At 44.3% G+C, this 20,528-nt stretch overlaps 1 protein-coding gene across 2 annotated transcripts in view; it reads left to right on the forward strand.

The window, feature by feature from the left end:
* The first annotated feature begins 12,526 nt into the window (after window positions 1-12,526).
* Window positions 12,527-20,528, forward strand: part of VDR (vitamin D receptor) — a 170,162-nt gene continuing 162,160 nt past the window's right edge. For both annotated transcript variants that reach the window (XM_044287611.1, XM_044287610.1), the window contains exon 1: window positions 12,527-12,679. The gene's annotated coding sequence lies outside the window, so the exon portion shown is untranslated. The remainder of the gene's footprint in view (window positions 12,680-20,528) is intronic.

Consider the following 20,528-nt stretch of genomic DNA (forward strand, 5'->3'; position numbering starts at 1 on the left):
CGTATGTCAGATTTATGTTTAAAAATGCGGTCTCGCACACACTGGGAAGTCTCCCCAATATATGCGAGACCGCAGGAACATTTGATGAGGTAAATCACAAATGATGTGGCACACGTAAAGAAAACTTTTATGTTATAGATTTTGCCAGTATGTGGATGTGAAAACGTACTGCCTTTCATGACATGGGTACACTGCGTGCAGTTAAGACCAGGAAATGTGCCCATTTTTGGATTAGAGAATGTAGTTTGTTTTAGCTGAATTCTTTCTAGGCCAATGTCTGCATTTACAAGAGTGTCACGTAAATTCCTAGGACGCTTTGACACTGCCTAACTGGATTATTAAATTCTCATATTTCTGGATAGAATCTGCCCAAAAGGGGCCAATGTTTCTTTATAATACGTTGTATTTTTGGCATGAATGAGTGATACGTGACCACTAATACCACAAAAAATATCATCGATAAACCTGCGCCACATTAGCGCATGATATTAAAATAATATGTGAGAATACACGTAAACATCGTCAAACTGTGCCATAAAGATATTGGCATATGGAGGGGGGCCACATTCGCCCCCATAGCCGTACCCTTTTTCTGAATGTAATAATGATCACCAAACATAAAAAAATAAAAATTGTAGGACAAATTGTAATAATCTAATACAAAAAGCTTGTTGAGTATCTGAAAGAGAGGAAGGCCTAATAAATGTAGATACGGCCTGTACTCCCCCATCGTGTGAGATAGAGGTATACAGCCTGTTCACATCCAAAATGACCAAAAGCGTGCGAAGGAATCGCACCTAAGGAAGAAACAATTTTCAAGAAATGTGATGTATCTAGTAGATAGGACTTAGTTTGGCGTTCTAGTGGTGTAAGTATTTTTTCCAAATAGATGGAGAGTGGTGCTAAAAGTGAATCTGTTGATGCCACTATCGGACGTCCTGGTGGTTGTTGAAGATTTTTATGTATTTTTGGCAATGTGTAAAAAAACGGCATAACAGGATGATCATTATATAAGTATTTATATGTCGCTTTGTCAATTGTGCCCGCAGTGAGATGATGATCAAGAAATTATTCTATTTCTTTTTGAATGCTTACAGTGGGATTAATGTAAGTATGTTCGTACGTATCCGTGTCTGCTAATTGTCTCTTAATTTCTTGTATAAAATAGGATGTGTCCATTACCACTATGGCCCCTCCTTAATCAGCTGGTTTGATTGTAATTGCCTTGATTGCAAATACAGTGAAGGAGTTTAAGCATGCATGGGGTAGGCATACGGCCATCCTTCATATAAGATAGGGCCAGGGGGCTATTCATAGTATTCAGTATATTGGGCGGACTAGGTGGGCCAAATGGTTCTTATCTGCCGACAAATTCTATGTTTCTATGTTATCACGCCTAAGTGACTGTAATGCAAGAAATTCGATATTTGGGAGATTTGAACGAAACGGTCCCGGCCCCTTTTAAAGGAGTCAATACACGCCTGAATCTCCTTGTCAACTAAATTAATAAAGGCCTCAACTCTGTGATATAATTTAGGAGGCATGAAATTACTTTTGTTTCTGAGACCTAAGTAAGTAATGGACAATCTATTGGTGATTTGTGATGAGTCAGACACATTAGAAACATCAGCATTCATAAAATGTGTTTTAAGTCGTAAAGATCAATGGAACCTATTAAGGTCCTGCCTAAAGGAAAAATGCTGAAAGGAGTCTCTTGGACAAAAGGAGAGTCCTTTAGATAGAACGCTATTGTCTGCTGGTGATAAAGTCCTCAATGAAATATTAATAACTAAACCTATACCTGGGATCTGGTTTGGATTGTAGAGAGTTTTTGTAAGACGGGAGCCTCTTCGCCTGCATATCCATGGGGTCGTCTTCTCGTTCTGTTGGCCCGACAGGGAAAAAAACATTGTCGTCTGCGACGTGAAAATCTTTCGCTCCCAGAGGAAGAATATATATAGTCCCCAAACAATTGATAGCCATGTGGGTCGGTTTCTTGTCATTGCCAACGGTAGACTCTTTTCAGTTAATAATCCTCAGAATCACAAGTGAATTTGAAACAGTGTGCTTATGACGTGGCTAGTGGTGCTTGTGACGTGGCCGTTCTGCGTACAATTACTGCATGGCTGTCTGGGCCATAGAGGGCTCTAGGTAAACTATTGAAGACGGCATTGTTTAGGTGGTCTGCATTGGTATATGGAGGGGGGGGCAGTGGCATTGGAGTATAGATCTGAAGTCCAAATTAGCAGTGTTTTTTTTTTCCAGTAATTGGGGGGAGCAGACCAGGGCTGCTAATAAAGGAATCTGTAAAGCTATGTCACACACTATAACAGTGTAATCCACAGATCCCCCATAAATGTCATCCATAAATCCCCCATAACAGTTTGTCATCCACAGATCCCCCATAACAGTTTGTCAGTCAAAGATCCCCCATAACAGTGTGTCAATCAGATCCCCCATATAAGTGTGTCATCCACAGATCCCCCAAAACTGTGTGTCATCCACAGATCCCCCATAACAGTGTGTCATCCACAGATCCCCCATAACAGTGTGTCATCCACAGATCCCCCATAAAAGTATTATCCATAGATCCTCAATAACAGTGTGTCATCCACAGATCCTCCATATCAGAGTATCATCCAAAGATCCCCCATAAAGGTGTGTCATCCAAAGATCCTCCATAACAGAGTGTCATCCAAAGATCCTCCATAACAGAGTGTCATCCAAAGATCCCCCATAACAGTGTGTCATCCAAAGATCCCCCATAACAGTATGTCATCCAAAGATCCCCCATAACAGTGTGTAATCCACAGATCCCCATAACAGTGTGTCATCCACAGATCCCCCATAACAGTGTATCATCCACAGATCCTCCATAACAGTGTGTCATCCACAGATCCTCTATAACAGTGTCATCCACAGATCCCCCATAACAGTGTGTCATCCACAGATCCTCCATAACAATGTGTCATCCACAGATCCTTCATAACAGTGTGTCATCCACAGATCCCCCATAACAGTGTCATTCACAGATCCCCCATAACAGTGTGTCATTCACAGATCCCCCATAACAGTGTGTCATTCACAGATCCCCCATAACAGTGTGTCATTCACAGATCCCCCATAACAGTGTGTCATCCACAGATCCCCCATTACAGTGTGTCATCCACAGATCCTCAATAACAGTGTCATCCACAAATCCCCCATGACAGTGTAATCCACAGATCCCCATAACAGTGTAATACACAGATCCCCATAACAGTGTAATACACAGATCCCCATTACAGTGTGTCATCCACATATCCCCCATAACAGTGTAATCTACAGATCCCCATAACAGTGTAATCCACAGATTCCCCCATTACAGTGTGTCATCCACAGATCCCCCATAACAGTGTGTCATCCACAGATCCCCAATAACAGTATCATCCACAGATCCTCCATTACAATGTGTCATCCACAGATCCTCCATAATATTGTGTCATCCACAGATCCTCCATAATATTGTGTCATCCACAGATCCTCCATAACAGTGTGTCATCCACAGATCCTCTATAACAGTGGCATCCACAGATCCCCCATAACAGTGTAATCCACAGATCCCCCATTACAGTGTGTCCTCCACAGATCCCCCATAACTGTGTCATACACAGATCCCTCCATAACAGTGTGTCATCCACAGATCCTCTATAACAGTATGTCATCTACAGATCCCATAACAGTGTGTCATCCACAGATCCTCCATAACAGAGTGTCATCCACAGATCCTCCATAATAGTGTGTCATCCACAGATCCTCGATAACAGTGTGTTATCCACAGATCTTCTATAACAGTGTGTCCTCCACAGATCCCCCATAACAATGTCATAGACAGATCCCTCCATAACAGTGTGTCATCCACAGATTATCCATAACAGAGTGTCATTCACAGATCCTCCATAACAGTGTGTCATCCACAGATCCCCATAACAATGTGTCATCCACAGATCCTCCATAACAGTGTGTCATCCACAGATCCTCCATAACAGAGTGTCATTGTCACGGATGGTGTAACAGAAAACAAGAAGTTACAAATAAGGATCCAACTGGCTTGATCCAAAACTAAGGAACAAAAGGGTGACACCTATTTAAGCCCTGAAACTCTCCCTGTCTTCTCAGCCCATGCAAAGATCTCTATGATAGAAAATGCCCTTGTGCCTCGACTGTATGACACCTGAACACCCTATAATAGTGAGGGGACACGACCACCAGCTCCCTACACTTAATACGGAGGGAGTCAGGGTCACCTAGGATCAAGCAAACAGGAAACCACAAATCACTGAACAGACTTATGTGTAGAAGCATCAGTTGTAGCATCTAGCATGTACACACTCCAGGAAGTTGTATAAACCGCAAAGTGATGCAGTATGGAAGGGGATTTAAATGGATGCAATCAGTGCAACTAGATGACAGCTGAGAGAGGGAAAGGAGATGACAAAATGAAAGCAAAACAAAAGAACCTCAAGCAGGAGGTTTTGAAGAACGTCTGTCAGAGCTTCTCAAATGTCTGGCAAAGACAGTCATCCACAGATCCTCCATAACAGAGAGTCATCCACAGATCCCCCATAACAGTGTCATCCACAGATCCCCCATAACAGTGTGTCATCCACAGATCCTCAATAACAGTGTCATCCACAGATCCCCCATAACAGTGTAAGCCACAGATCCCCCATTACAGTGTGTCATCCACAGATACCCCATAACAGTGTGTCATCCACAGATCCCGGATAACAGTGTGTCATCCACAGATCCCCTTAACAATGTGTAATCCGCAGATCCTCCATAACAGTGTGTCACCTACAGATACCCATAACAGTGTGTCATCCACAGATCCCCCATAACAGTGTGTCATCCACAGATCCTTCATAACAGTGTCATCCACAGATCCCCCACAACAGTGTAATCCACAGATCCCCCATAACAGTGTGTCATCCACAGATCCTCCATAACAGAGTGTCATCCACAGATCCTCCATAACAGAGTGTCATCCACAGATCCACATAACAATGTGTCATCCACAGATCCTCTACAACAGTGTGTCATCCACAGATCCTCTATAACAGTGTCATCCACAGATCCCCTATAACAGTGTGTCATCCACAGATCCTCAATAACAGTGTCATCCACAGATCCCCCATAACAGTGTGTCATCCACAGATCCCCATAACAGTATCATCCACAGATCCTCCATAACAATGTGTCATCCACAGATCCCCCATAACAGTGTAATCCACAGATCCCCCATTACAGTGTGTCATCCACAGATACCCCATAACAGTGTGTCATCCACAGATCCCGGATAACAGTGTGTCATCCACAGAACCCCTTAACAATGTGTCATCCGCAGATCCCCATAACAGTGTGTCATCTACAGATACCCATAACAGTGTGTCATCCACAGATCCTCCATAACAGTGTCATCCACAGATCCCCCACAACAGTGTAATCCACAGATCCCCCATAACAGTGTGTCATCCACAGATCCTCCATAACAGAGTGTCATCAACAGATCCTCCATAACAGAGTGTCATCCACAGATCCTCCATAACAGATTGTCATCCACAGATTCACATAACAATGTGTCATCCACAGATCCTCCACAACAGTGTGTCATCTACAGATCCCCAAAACAGTGTGTCATCCACGGATATTCCATAACAGTGTCAACCACAGATTCCCATAACAGTGTAATCCACATATCCCCATAACAGTGTGTCCTCCACAGATCCCCATAACAGTGTCATCCACAGATCCCTCCATAACAGTGTGTCATCCACAGACCATCCATAACAGAGTGTCATCCACAGATCCTCCATAACAGTGTGTCATCCACAGATCCCCCATAACAGAGTGGCATCCACAGATCCTCAATAACAGTGTCATCCACAGATCCCCCATAACAGTGTAATCCACAGATCCCTCATAACAGTGTAATCTACTGATCCCCCTTTACAGTGTGTCATCCACAGATCCCCCATAACAGTGTGTCATCCACAGATCACCATAACAGTGTCATCCATAGATCCCCATAACAGTGTGTCATCCACAGATCCTCCATAACAGTGTGTCATCCACAGATCCTCAATTACAGTGTCATCCACACACCCCCCCCCCCATAACAGTGTAATCTACAGATCCACCATATCAGTTTTATCCACAGATCCCCCATAACAGTGTGTCATCCACAGATCCCCCATAACAGTGTCACCCACAGATCCCTCATAACACTATCATCCACAGATCCTCCATAACAGTGTGTCATCCACAGATCCCCCATAACTGTATCATCCACAGATCCTCCATAACAATGTGTTATCCACAGATTCTCTATAACAGTGTGTCATCCACAGATCCTCCATAACAATGTGTTATCCACAGATTCTCCATAATAGTGTGTCATCCACAGATCCTCCATAACAGTGTGTTATCCAAAGATCTCCTATAACAGTGTGTCATCCCCAGATCCTCTATAACAGTGGCATCCACAGATCTCCCATAACAGTGTGTCATCCACAGATCCCCATAACAGTGTGTTATCCACAGATCCCCATAACAGTGTGTCATCCACAGATCCCCAAAGGTGTGTCATCTACAGATCCCCATAACAGTTTGTCATCCACAGATCCTCTATAACAATGTCATCCACAGATCCCCATAACAGTGTCATCCACAGATCCCCCATAACAGTGTCATCCACAGATCCCCCATAAGTGTGTCATCCACAGATCCCCATAACAGTGTGTTATCCACAGATCCCCATAACAGTGTGTTATCCACAGATCCCCATAAGTTTGTCATCTAAAGATCCTCTTCACAGTGTGTCATCCACAGATCCCCATAACAGTGTGTCATCCACAGATCCCCCATAACAGTGTGTCATCCACAGATCACCCATAACAGTATCATCCACAGATCCTCCATAACACTGTGTCATCCACAGATTCCCATAACAGTATCATCCGCAGATCCTCCATAACAATGTGTCATCCACAGAACCTCCATAATAGTGTGTCATCCACAGATCCTCCATAACAGTGTGTTATTCACAGATCTTCTATAACAGTGTGTCATCCACAGATCCTCTATAACAGTGGCACCCACAGATCCCCTATAACATTTGTCATCCACAGATCCCCCATAACAGTGTGTCCTCCGCAGATCCCCCATAACAGTGTCATACACAGATCCCTCTATAACAGTGTGTCATCCACAGATCATCCATAACAGAGTGTCATTCACAGATCCTCCATAATAGAGTGTCATCCACAGAACCCCATAACAATGTGTCATCCACAGAACCTCCATAACAGTGTGTCATCCACAGATCCTCTATAACAGTGTCATCCACAGATCCCCCATAACAGTGTGTCATCCACAGATCATCAATACCAGTGTCATCCACAGATCCCCATAACAGTGTAATTCACAGATCCCTCATAACAGTGTAATCCACTGATCCCCCCATTACAGTGTGTCATCCACAGATCCCCCATAACAGTGTGTCATCCACAGATCCCCATAACAGTATGTCTTCCATAGATCCCCATAACAGTGTGTCATCCACAGACCCCCCATAACAGTGTAATCCACAGATCCACCATAGCAGTGTTATCCACAGACCCCCCATAACAGTGTAATCCACAGATCAACCATAGCAGTGTTATCCACAGATCCCCCATAACAGTGTGTCATCCACAGATCCCCCATAACAGTGTCATCAACAGATCCCCCAACCCACTATCATCCACAGATCCTCCATAACAGTGTGTCATCCACAGATTCCCCATAACAGTATCATCCACAGATCCTCCATAACAATGTGTTATCCACAGATCCTCCATAATAGTGTGTCATCCACAGATCCTCCATAACAATGTGTTATCCAAAGATCTTCTATAACAGTGTGTCATCCACAGATCCTCTATAACAATGGCATCCCCAGATCTCCCATAACAGTGTGTCATCCACAGATCCACATAACAGTGTGTTATCTACAGATCCCCCATAACAGTGTGTCATCTACAGATCCTCCATAACAATGTCATCCACAGATCCCCATAACAGTGTCATCCACGATACCCCATAACAGTGTCATCCACAGATCCCCCTTAACAGTGTCATCCACAGATTCCCCCATAAGTGTGTCATCCACAGATCCCCATAACAGTGTGTTATCCACAGATCCCCATAACAGTGTGTTATCCACAGATCCCCATAAGTGTGTCATTTAAAGATCCCCTTAACAGTGTCATTCACAGATCCTCCATAACAGTGTCATCCACAGATCCCCCATAATAGTGTAATCCACAGATCCCCCATAACAGTGTGTCTTCCACAGATCCCCCATAACAGTGTCATCCACAGATCCCCCATAATAGTGTAATTCACAGATCCCCCATAACAGTGTGTCCTCCACAGATCCCCTATAATAGTGTTATACATAGATCCCTCCATAACAGATTGTCATCCACAGATATTCCATAACAGTGTTTTATCCACAGATCCCTATAACAGTGTGTCATCCACAGATCCTTAATAACAGTGTCATCCACAGATCACCCATAACAGTATCATCCACAGATCCTCCATAACACTGTGTCATCCACAGATTCCCATAACACTATCATCCGCAGATCCTCCATAACAATGTGTCATCCACAGAACCTCCATAATAGTGTGTTATCCACAGATTCTCCATAATAGTGTGTCATTCACAGATCCTCCATAACAATGTGTTATCCAAAGATCTTCTATAACAGTGTGTCATCCACAGATCCTCTATAACAGTGGCATCCACAGATCTCCCATAACAGTGTGTCATCCACAGATACCCATAACAGTGTGTTATCCACAGATCCCCATAACAGTGTGTCATCCACAGATCCCCAAAGGTGTGTCATCTACAGATCCCCATAACAGTTGGTCATCCACAGATCCTCTATAACAATGTCATCCACAGATCCCCATAACAGTGTCATCCACGATACCCCATAACAGTGTCATCCACAGATCCCCCATAACAGTGTCATCCACAGATCCCCCATAAGTGTGTTATCCGCAGATCCCCATAACAGTGTGTTATCCACAGATCCCCATAAGTGTGTCATCTAAAGATCCTCTTCACAGTGTGTCATCCACAGATCCCCATAACAGTGTGTCATCCACAGATCCCCCATAACAGTGTGTCATCCACAGATCACCCATAACAGTATCATCCACAGATCCTCCATAACAGTGTGTCCTCCACAGATCCCCATAACAGTGTCATCCACAGATCCCTCCATAACAGTGTGTCATCCATAGACCATCCATAACAGAGTGTCATTCACAGATCCTCCATAACAGAGTGTCATCCACAGATCCCCATAACAATGTGTCATCCACAGATCCTCCATAACAGTGTGTCATCCACAGATCCTCCATAACAGTGTGTCATCTACAGATCCTCTATAACAGTGCCATCCACAGATCCCCCATAACAGAGTGGCATCCACAGATCCTCAATAACAGTGTCATCCACAGATCCCTCATAACAGTGTAATCCACAGATCCCTCATAACAGTGTAATCTACTGATCCCCCTTTACAGTGTGTCATCCACAGATCCCCCATAACAGTGTGTCATCCACAGATCCCCATAACAGTGTCATCCATAGATCCCCATAACAGTGTGTCATCCACAGATCCTCCATAACAGAGTGTCATCCACAGATCCTCCATAACAGTGTCATCCACAGATCCCCCATAATAGTGTAATCCACAGATCCCCCATAACAGTGTGTCTTCCACAGATCCCCCATAACAGTGTCATCCACAGATCCCCCATAATAGTGTAATTCACAGATCCCCCATAACAGTGTGTCCTCCACAAATCCCCTATAATAGTGTCATACATAGATCCCTCCATAACAGATTGTCATCCACAGATATTCCATAACAGTGTTTTATCCACAGATCCCTATAACAGTGTGTCATCCACAGATCCTCAATAACAGTGTCATCCACAGATCACCCATAACAGTATCATCCACAGATCCTCCATAACACTGTGTCATCCACAGATTCCCATAACAGTATCATCCGCAGATCCTCCATAACAATGTGTCATCCACAGAACCTCCATAATAGTGTGTCATCCACAGATCCTCCATATCAGTGTGTCATCCATAGATCCCCCATAACAGTTTGTCATCCACAGATCCTGGCACCCACAGATCCCCTATAACAGTGTGTCATCCACAGATCCCCCATAACAGTGTGTCATCCACTGATCCCCATAACAGTGTCAACCACAGGTCCCCCATAACAGTGTGTCCTTCACAGATCATCCATAACAGTGTCATCCACAGATCCTCCATAACAGTGTGTCATCCACAGATACCCCATAACAGTATGTCATCCACAGATCCTCCATAACAGAGTGTCATCCACAGTTCCCCCATATAAGTGTGTCATCCACAGATCCCCCATAAGTGTGTCATTCACAGATCCCCATAACAGTGTCATTCACAGATCCACCATATCAGTGCAATTCACTGATCCCCCATAACAGTGTGTCCTCCACAGATCCCTCTTAACAGTTTGTCATCCACAGATCCTCTATAACAATGTCATGCACAGATCCCCATAACAGTGTCATCCACGATCCCCCATAACAGTGTCATCCACAGATATCCCCATAACAGTGTCATCCACAGATCCCCCATAACAGTGTCATCCACAGATCCCCCATAACAGTGTTTCATCCGCAGATCCCCAATAAGTGTCACCCATAGATCCCCATGACAGTTTATCATCCACAGATCCCCCATGACAGTGTCTTCCACAGATCCTCCATAACAGTATCATCTACAGATCCCCCATAACAGTGTTGTAGTAAGTGAGTGTATGGCTGGCTATTGTAGTTACTTATTGTATGGCTGGGTATTGTAGTAATTGTACGCCTGGGTATTGTAGTAATTGTATGGCTGGGTATTATAGTAAGTGAGTGTATGGCTGGGTATTGTAGTGAGTGAGTGTATGGATAAGTATTGTAGTGAGTGAGTGTATGGCTGGGTAATGTAGTAAGTGAGTGTATGGCTGAGTATTGTAGTAAGTAAGTGTATGGCTGAGTATTGTAGTAAGTGAGTGTATGGCTGAGTATTGTAGTAAGTTATTGTATGGCTTGGTATTTTTGTAACTTATTGTATGGCTGGGTATTGTAGTTAGTGTATGGCTGAGTATTGTAGTAAGTTATTGTATGACTGGGTATTGTAGTAATAGAACATTTTTTAATAGCAGCACAACATAAAAATGAAACCTTTCTTGTGGTGGTGCCAGCCGTGTTGGGAGCCAGTCTGAAGTTCCCCCTTGTATGCGTTGTATATGAAAAACCGCAGCACTCGCATGTCTTCAATTATGCAGGGTTTATTCACCAACAAAAATGCGACGTTTTCAACCATGCTTGAGAAAGACCATGACGGTCGAAACGTTGCATTTTTGTTTGGGTATTGTAGTAAGTTATTGTATGGCTTGGTATTGTAGTAAGTTATTGTATGGCTTGGTATTGTAGTAAGTTATTGTATAGCTGGGTATTGTAGTAAGTTATTGTATGGCTGGTTATTGTAGTAAGTTATTGTATGGCTTGGTATTGTAGTAAGTTATTGTATAGCTGGGTATTGTAGTAAGTTATTGCATGGCTGGTTATTGTAGTAAGTTATTGTATGGCTTGGTATTGTAGTAAGTTATTGTATAGCTGGGTATTGTAGTAAGTTATTGTATGGCTTGGTATTGTAGTAAGTTATTGTATAGCTGGGTATTGTAGTAACCTATTGCATGGCTGGTTATTGTAGTAAGTTATTGTATGGCTTGGTATTGTAGTAAGTTATTGTATAGCTGGGTATTGTAGTAACCTATTGCATGCTGGTTATTGTAGTAAGTTATTGTATGGCTTGGTATTGTAGTAAGTTATTGTATAGCTGGGTATTGTAGTAACCTATTGCATGGCTGGTTATTGTAGTAACCTATTGCATGGCTGGTTATTGTAGTAACCTATTGCATGGCTGGTTATTGTAGTAAGTTATTGTATGGCTTGGTATTGTAGTAAGTTATTGTATGGCTTGGTATTGTAGTAAGTTATTGTATGGCTTGGTATTGTAGTAAGTTATTGTATAGCTTGGTATTGTAGTTATTGTATGGCTTGGTATTGTAGTTATTGTATAGCTGGGTATTGTAGTAATTGTATGGCTGGGTATTGTAGTAAGTTATTGTATAGCTGGGTATTGAAGTAACTTATTGCATGGCTGGGTATTGTAGTAATGGTGACTGGTGTGGCTGAAGCTGTATCAGTCTATAACATATAGAGAACTTGAGCAATTCATTTCTGGAGAGGAAGGGAAGGGTTAAGCTGCCCCCGCCCCTGGGCTAGGTGACAGTGCAGCGTGTGAATGGGGCACTGAGTGAGGAGGACGTGCCCTGCTCGTCAGCTGCTCTCCTCCCACTGCCGGGACATTCCCCTCTCCGCCCGTCAGGCCGGGGAAACTTGTCACGTCCTTTAAATGTGTTTTTCCCCCAGTTCCTCTGACTGGAAACTGCGTGTACGGACCGAGGTGTGTGCGGACGAGCCGTGTACGGACCGAGCCGTGTGCGGAGGTGGCTACCAGGTAACGCGCTGTGTGACCGGCGGACTGTCCGCGCGCCCCGGGCTCCTGCTCTCTTTACTGACATGACTTTGTTGAGCAAAGGTTGTAGTGGTGGAGAGAATGAGTGTAAGATCACATGCTGCTGGACGAGGAGTGTGTATGATGGGAGTAGTTGTACATTCCCAGCTCTTCCATATTACAAGGTGCTCCTGTCATGTTCCATATTCAGATTTCCTGTCATTCAGGTACAGAAGGTCTGGACTCAGCCCTGAGACAAACCCACACTCACGTCCTCCTGAGCGTTTAATTGGGTTTTTTAAACACTTTTGAATGGATGAGAAACTTCTGGTTGGTGTCAGGACATAGCGCGTCGCCTCGGCAGGGCGATGTGGCCAGTCCCCCGCTGTTTTGCTCCTATTCGTGTTTTATTTGACTTTTTAAGGGGCTTTTCATATTGCTGTTTTTTGCAAAAAAAAAAAAAGGAAAAAGGAAAAGAATATAGTTAACTACGCATTTCCGCCTGCATCGTCCAGCTAAAGGGTGTATACGATAACTGATGTTTTTTCTTTTATTTATTTTCTATACTAGTGAACCCTATGGTGATGGGTGCCACTTTGTAGCATCCGTCTGAGGCATCCGTTTAGCCCGTATGTCATGTATATGCGATGAATGTGGGGAAAAAACGTGATGTGAACAGCCCCTAAGACAGGGTTGTCGGAACGTGTCGGAGGATGGAGATTAATAACCACACTTGGCACCTCTCCAGATGTTTCCCGGGTGCCTTATTCTATATGAAATGTACTCACCTCTCCCCCTTCCTGCACTGCCACAATAGAGTCCTGAAATATTCCCAGGTGTTGGGACATTGTTTGCAACAAAGTCCAGAGGGGTAACGTAGGAATAGAGTGAGGTGAGTATCTCCATATCTGGTCTGGAGTCTGTCCCCCTATCTGGTCTGGAGTCTGTCCCCCTATCTGGTCTGGAGTCTGTCCCCCTATCTGGTCTGGAGTCTGTCCCCCTATCTGGTCTGGATCCTGTCCCCCTATCTGGTCTGGATCCTGTCCCCCTATCTGGTCTGGATCCTGTCCCCCTATCTGGTCTGGATCCTGTCCCCCTATCTGGTCTGGATCCTGTCCCCCTATCTGGTCTGGAGTCTGTCCCCCTATCTGGTCTGGAGTCTGTCCCCCTATCTGGTCTGGAGTCTGTCCCCCTATCTGGTCTGGAGTCTGTCCCCCTATCTGGTCTGGAGTCTGTCCCCCTATCTGGTCTGGAGTCTGTCCCCCTATCTGGTCTGGAGTCTGTCCCCCTATCTGGTCTGGAGTCTGTCCCCCTATCTGGTCTGGAGTCTGTCCCCCTATCTGGTCTGGAGTCTGTCCCCCTATCTGGTCTGGAGTCTGTCCCCCTATCTGGTCTGGAGTCTGTCCCCCTATCTGGTCTGGAGTCTGTCCCCCTATCTGGTCTGGAGTCTGTCCCCCTATCTGGTCTGGAGTCTGTCCCCCTATCTGGTCTGGAGTCTGTACCCAGGGGTAATCTGTCAAAGGGGTCCGTCTGTATTAAGTGGGAGTCTGGTCTGGATCTGTATTTAGGGAGGCATCTGGCATGGGATCTGTCTTGGGAGTCTTGGATGGGGTCTGTATTAACAGGTCAGGGGTCTTTATTTAGGGGAGAGTCCAGCCTGGGGTCTGTTTTTTGGGGGCAGTCTGGCATGGGGGTCTGAATTAAGGAGGAGTCTGAAATCTGTATTAATACAGAGCCTGGTCTGGGGTCTGTAATTAGTGGGGTGTCTGGGATAGGGTCTGCATTAAGGGGGAGTCTTGGTTCTGTATTAACTGGAATCCTTTCAGAGGTTTGTATTTGGGGGGCATCTAGTATAATATTTAGGGGGTGTTGGGTATGGGGCAGTCTTGCTTGTGGTCTGTATTAAGGGGGAGACCAGTCGGGGGTTTATATGAATGGGGAGCGTGGTCAGAGGTCTGTATTATTTCAGGGACTCAGAAGTTTTCTGTTTACGTCGTATTTTAGGTACTCTGGGATATGTATTTGTTTATAGGGTCTGGTCTGGAGTCTGTACTTAGGGGTCAATCTGGCATGGGGTCTGTATTTACTGGGGAGTTTGGTCTGGAGTCTGTATTTCGGGAGGCATCTGGCATGGGGTCAGTACTTAGGGGGAGTTTGGTATAGGGTCTGTATTGAGGGAGGCTTCTGGCATGGGGTCTGTATTTAGAGGGAGTTTGGCATGGGGTCTGTATTAAGGGGAGTTTGGGGGTCTGTATTAACATAGAATGCAGTCAGGGGTCTGTACTTAGGAGGGAGTCCAGCCTGAGGTCTGTATTTTCGGGGCAGTCTGGTATGGAGGTCTGTATTAGGAAGAGTCTCGGGTCTGTCTTAATGGGGGGTCTGGGGTCCGTATTTAGGGAGGTTTCTGGCATAGGATCTGTATCAAAGGGGAATCTTGGGTCTGAATTAATGGTACTCCTGTCAGGGGTTTGTATTTAGGAGGGGGGGGGGGGCATCTAGTATGGGATCTGTAGTTAGGGGGTGTCTGGAATGCGATCCTGTATTAGTGGGGAGTCTAGTCAGGGGTCTGTATTATTTCAGGGACTCAAAAGGTTTGTGTTTAGGTCGTTTATTAGGTACTCTAGGTTATGTATTTGTTTAGCTGAGCAGATCTCCTGGGGTCTGTATTACTTTATTGGGTCTGTCTCAAAACAAGAGACACTTTATTGTCATTTCACAAGAAGCACAGGGAATAAAAATTACAAGCATACAATTCAAGCTAAGGAGTTCTCTGGGAATTAAGAAAATAAAAATAATTAAATATTACTTTATTATAAAAATATTCCTAAATAACTTTCATTAGTTATAATGGCTCGTTTTGTCTGGGGAGCGATCATTAGGGGAAATAAAATGACCGCCGTCCTATTAGTGCACACAAAACCTGTCCTAATCACACAGGAGGACAAGTTACTTTAGAACACTGAGCTAAAGAGCTGCCTCATCCTTCTCTCTGCTCTACTTGTCAGGGGTTATGATCCTGAATACAAATGATAAGATCTTCAGCTGAATCTCTGTAGGAAAGGAGACATAAGGGTCCATTCACACATCCGCAAATTGTTGATCCGCAAAACGCGGACACCGGCCATGTGCGTTGCGCATTTTGCGGACCGCACATGGCCGGCACTATAATAGAAATGCCTTTTCTTGTCCGTGGGTGCGGACAAGAATAGGACATGTTCTATTTTTTTTGCAGGGCCGCAGAACGGAAGTGCGGATGCGGACAGCACACTGTGTGCTGTCCGCATCTTTTGCGGCCCCATTGCAAATGAATGGGTCCGCACCCGTTCCGCAAAATTGTGGAACGGATGCGGACCCATTTTGCGGACGTTTGAATGGATCCTAAGGAGACATGAAGTACAGAGAGGATGGACAGGACAGACTGTGGTAATGTGGGGCTGTGGTAATAGAGGCTACTTACAAGTGCTCATTCCCCCCACCCTCCTCTCTGGAATTCATGTCCCCTCATGAACTCCATTCCCACATCGATTCGGCTAAAGTTCTTATCAGCTGAATTCAGGATCATAATCCCTGACAAGCAGAGCAGAGGAGGATGAGGCAGCTCTTTAGCTCAGTGTTGTGAAGTAACTTGTCCTGCTATGTGATTAGGACAGGTTTTGTGTGTACTAATAGGAAGGCGGACATTTTTATTTCTCCTAATAATCGCTCCCCAGACAAAACAAGCCATTCTAAGTAATGAAAGGTATTTGGGAAAATATTTATAGTAATAGTTAAGTATTTAAATTTTCTTAATTCCCAGAGAACCCCTTTAAAAGAGAGAGAACCATAAAAACAGTACATATAGATAATGGCCCTAACAATTCATCTCATTATCTAAAAATCGAATTTTTCACGGATAAAAACTTTTTATTCATATTGATTTGTGTTACATCGCAAACTCCTAGACCCGGGATCAGCAACTCCCAGAACGCTTCATTCACTTCTATGGGAGTTAAAAGAAGAGTTTCACAGCAGCTGGAGTGCTGACCCCTGTCCTATACCTTCTTCCAGGTGCCATACGATTACACAGACCCCAATAATGCTTCTTTCAGCCACATTCTCAATGCTTTCAGTTGCCTTTACTACTTTATGCATCGCCTTATTTTCCATACTGGTGCAGCCTCCATAAAGTAATAATATTACATAACACGCTTTCTACTGTAGCTTGATAAAAAGTTCTAAGTGCAGGGGAACTAAAAGAAACTCTCTTTAACTCTTTCCCGACCGTCCAACTTTAATTTACGTTGGTAGCCAGGCATTTAAATATGGCACCTGCTGGCGCGTGCACTAATGTCCGCAACCAGATGTAATACAGGCTGCAGACTTTTAATCCTTCAGATGCCGTGGTCAAAGTGAGCACTTCTGAGCGTTCTTTGGCTCTCCCCGGCAGGGGTCGGGGGAGTTAGAGCGTGTATGCGGCAGCCGCTGTCCTCCGTTTCTATGGAACCCCTACCTGTGGCTCCATAGGAACATGGTAAAATGCTAATGCATTGGAGTGTATGAGACAAGCAATCTGACGATTTTCTTGTTATAGCTCCCTGTAGGAACTCACACATCTCCATACACAGAACTACAAAACAGTTAGAGGGGTGAGAATATGGCGATGAAAAGAAATAAAACATTTTTTCAAAGTCTCACCCCCCCCCCCCCCCAGTATTAAAATGCTAGAAAAACTATACATATGTGGTATCGCCGTAATCATACTGACCCGAAGAATAAAAGTAATGGGTCGGTTTTAGCGCGTAGGAAATGGTGTAAGAAAACCCTCTATAAAACTGTGGCAGAATGTGTTTTTTTTTTTTTTTTTTTTTTATAATTCCACCCCATTTTGAATTTTTTTTTTTCCTGCTTCCCACCACATTTTATGTAGCTGTAGACGATGCCAATGGACAGTGCGTTTTGTCCCGCAAAAATAAGCCCTCGTACGGCTCTCTGAATGAAAAATAAAAAAAAAGTTATGGCTTTCGGAGGGCTGGGAGTAAAAAGACATTAAAGAGTTAATTGCCCCCGGGGAGGGGATTGGCGTGTATTCGCCTTTTTAGCTAACGCTGAGGTATGCAAAGACTCACTATCTGAAACATGCACCCCGAGAACAATCTCAACCAATGTACCATTGATCTCAATGGGCTCATACCCTTCTAAAAGGCAATCACTAAGGGCTCCGGCACACGACTGCTCCCGGCCGAGTGCTCGCTGCCATGATATTTTTTTCTCCTGCAGAAATGTCCTATCCTTGTCTGCAAAACGACAAGATTAGGACATGTTCTATTTATTTGCGGGAACGAGCATATGGATGCAGACAGCACATTTGGATGAACGGGTCCGCATCCGAGCTGCAAAAAACGCGGATCGGACGTGGACTGAAAATACGGCTGTGTGCATGAACCCTAACTCCTTTGTTTATTTCTACACCATTCAGCAAAAGTCATCCCCTCCCCCCCTGTACGCCGTCTCATTTAGAATAAGACCCACAATCGTCGCATCGTCTGCATACTTTATGACGCGATATCTGGATGACGCCAAAAATTTGGGATGGCTCACAAAGCATGTCACGATATCCACCCCCTTACATAATCTCCCTTCTTAAAAGCTGGAAGTACGCCATTAGCTGGAGACTTGCACGCCACGGGTATATATTGATAATCGCATGTTTTTTTCAGTACCGTGTGATATCCGCGCTCGCAGTGGGTTCAGCTGACTTCTATGTACTATGTGTGCGCACGTATAGCTAGAAGACTTGGCTCATTTTAGGGCAGGCTGCAGATTTTTGAAATCTCTCCTCTGTGGGCTCAGTAGCCTGTACCCCAAACTGGTACATTTGTACCTATAGTGCGGCAGCGATCACAGCAGGAGATCTGGATACGATTGAAGCAAAGTCTCAGCAGTGAGCAGAATGTCTGCATTCTCTGGATGTTATCAGGAAGGTCTTATTTAGGGTGCAGTCACATCGCCGTTCAGCTTTCCATTCTTGTGATCTGTCAGAAGAGGAGAGAGAGAAACGAACCGCATGCAGTACTTGTTTTTTTTTTTTTTTCGTCTAAAAAAACTGATCTCAGCTGGAAATGGCTCAAGTGTATGATAACTAATACAACCGGATCCGTTTTTTTATATATTTTTTTTATTCTCTCTTCTCCTGACAGATCAGAAGAATGTAAACCTAAACAGAGATGTTAAGGCACCCTTAGGCCTCTTTCACACTGGCATCGCGGGTGAGTGCCGGATGCGTTCAGGGTGCATTGTGGGAAACCTGCGCAATTGCAGTCAGTTTTGACTGCAATTGCATTCCGATGTTCAGGTTTTTCTGCGAGAGTGCAATGTGTTTTGCCCACGCGTGAGAAAAAACTGAATGTGGTATCCAGAGCCGAACCCGGACTTCTTCACTGAAGTTCGGGTTAGGTGTTCTGTAGATTTTATTATTTTCCATCATAACATGGTTATCATGGAAAATAATAGCATTCTGAATACAGAATGCAAAGTCAAATGTCACTTGAGGGTTAAAAAATAATAAAAACATTACTCACTTCATCCACTTGATCGCGCAGCTGGGCTCCCCTTTGTTCTGCTTGAAGGACCTGCAAAAGGACCTTCGCTGACGTCATCGCGCTCACCGTGTGGTAAGCGCGGTGACGTCAGCGCAGGTCCTTCAAGAAGAACAAAGAAGAGGATTTCGGCTGCGCGATAAAGTGGATGAGGGGAGTAATGTTTTTATTATTTTTTTAACCCTCAAGTGACATTTCACTTTGCTTTCTGTATTAAAGAATGCTATTATTTTCCATTATAACCATGTTATAATGGAAAATAATGACGTAAATGGGGTCCTGGGTCGCTTATTCCTCGTCTCCTTAGCAACCATCCGTGAAAATCTCATCGCAGCCAAATTCATTTCTATGGGGCCTGCGTTGCATGAAAAACAAGAATATAGAGCATGCTGCGACTTTCATGCAACGCACACGTGAAAAACATCGCTCATGTACACAGCCCCATTGAAATGAATGGGTCCGGATTCAGTGCGGGTGCAATGCGTTAACCTCACACATTGCACCCACGCGAAATACTCGCCCATGTGAAGGGAGCCTTAGGAGGCCAATAACTTGGTTGGTAGCAGGGCTAGTTAAACAAGGACCTCAGATCTTATCAAATTTGTCAGGGCATGAGTGGGAAATATAAGTAAGTTTATATAGTGGGAGTAACTTGTTAATTTACCGGATCGGGTAGGCTTTTTTGGGTGTTTCCAGTTGAATAAAGTAACTTTCTTAACATAATAAAATAACAATTCATATGAAGTAAGGAAGGCCACACTGAGGGGAAAATCATCCACCAACCCAAAAAGGCAAACCTTGGGAGGAAGTATTCTAGAGGCAGTTAAATGGGTCGCCATAGATTCCATAGAAATACCTCTTGCTAGGAAGGGTGGGTTCACATCTGCGTTCCGGATTCCGTCATGGCTTTCCGTCATAACATGGTTATAACGGAAAATAACGGAATCCACAAGGGTCAATTTACACGTCCGCATAATGGGTCCGCATCCGTTCCGCAATTTTGCGGAACAGGTGCGGACCCATTCATTTTCAATGGGGCCAGAATGTGCTGTCCGTATCCGCATCCTATTTTTTTGCGTTCCGCCCAAAAATAGAGCATGTCCTATTCTTGTCCACAATTGGCGACAAGAAAAGGCATTTTCTATGAGAGTGCCGGCGATGTGCGGTCCGCAAAATGCGGAACGCACGTTGCCGGTGTCTGTGTTTTGTGAATCCGCAAAACACATACGGACGTGTGAATGGACCTTAAGACGGAAGTCAAAACAGAAGCCTTTAGA

The sequence above is a fragment of the Bufo gargarizans genome, chromosome 3 (assembly GCF_014858855.1).
Source record: "Bufo gargarizans isolate SCDJY-AF-19 chromosome 3, ASM1485885v1, whole genome shotgun sequence".
NCBI classification, from domain to species: Eukaryota; Metazoa; Chordata; class Amphibia; order Anura; family Bufonidae; genus Bufo; species Bufo gargarizans.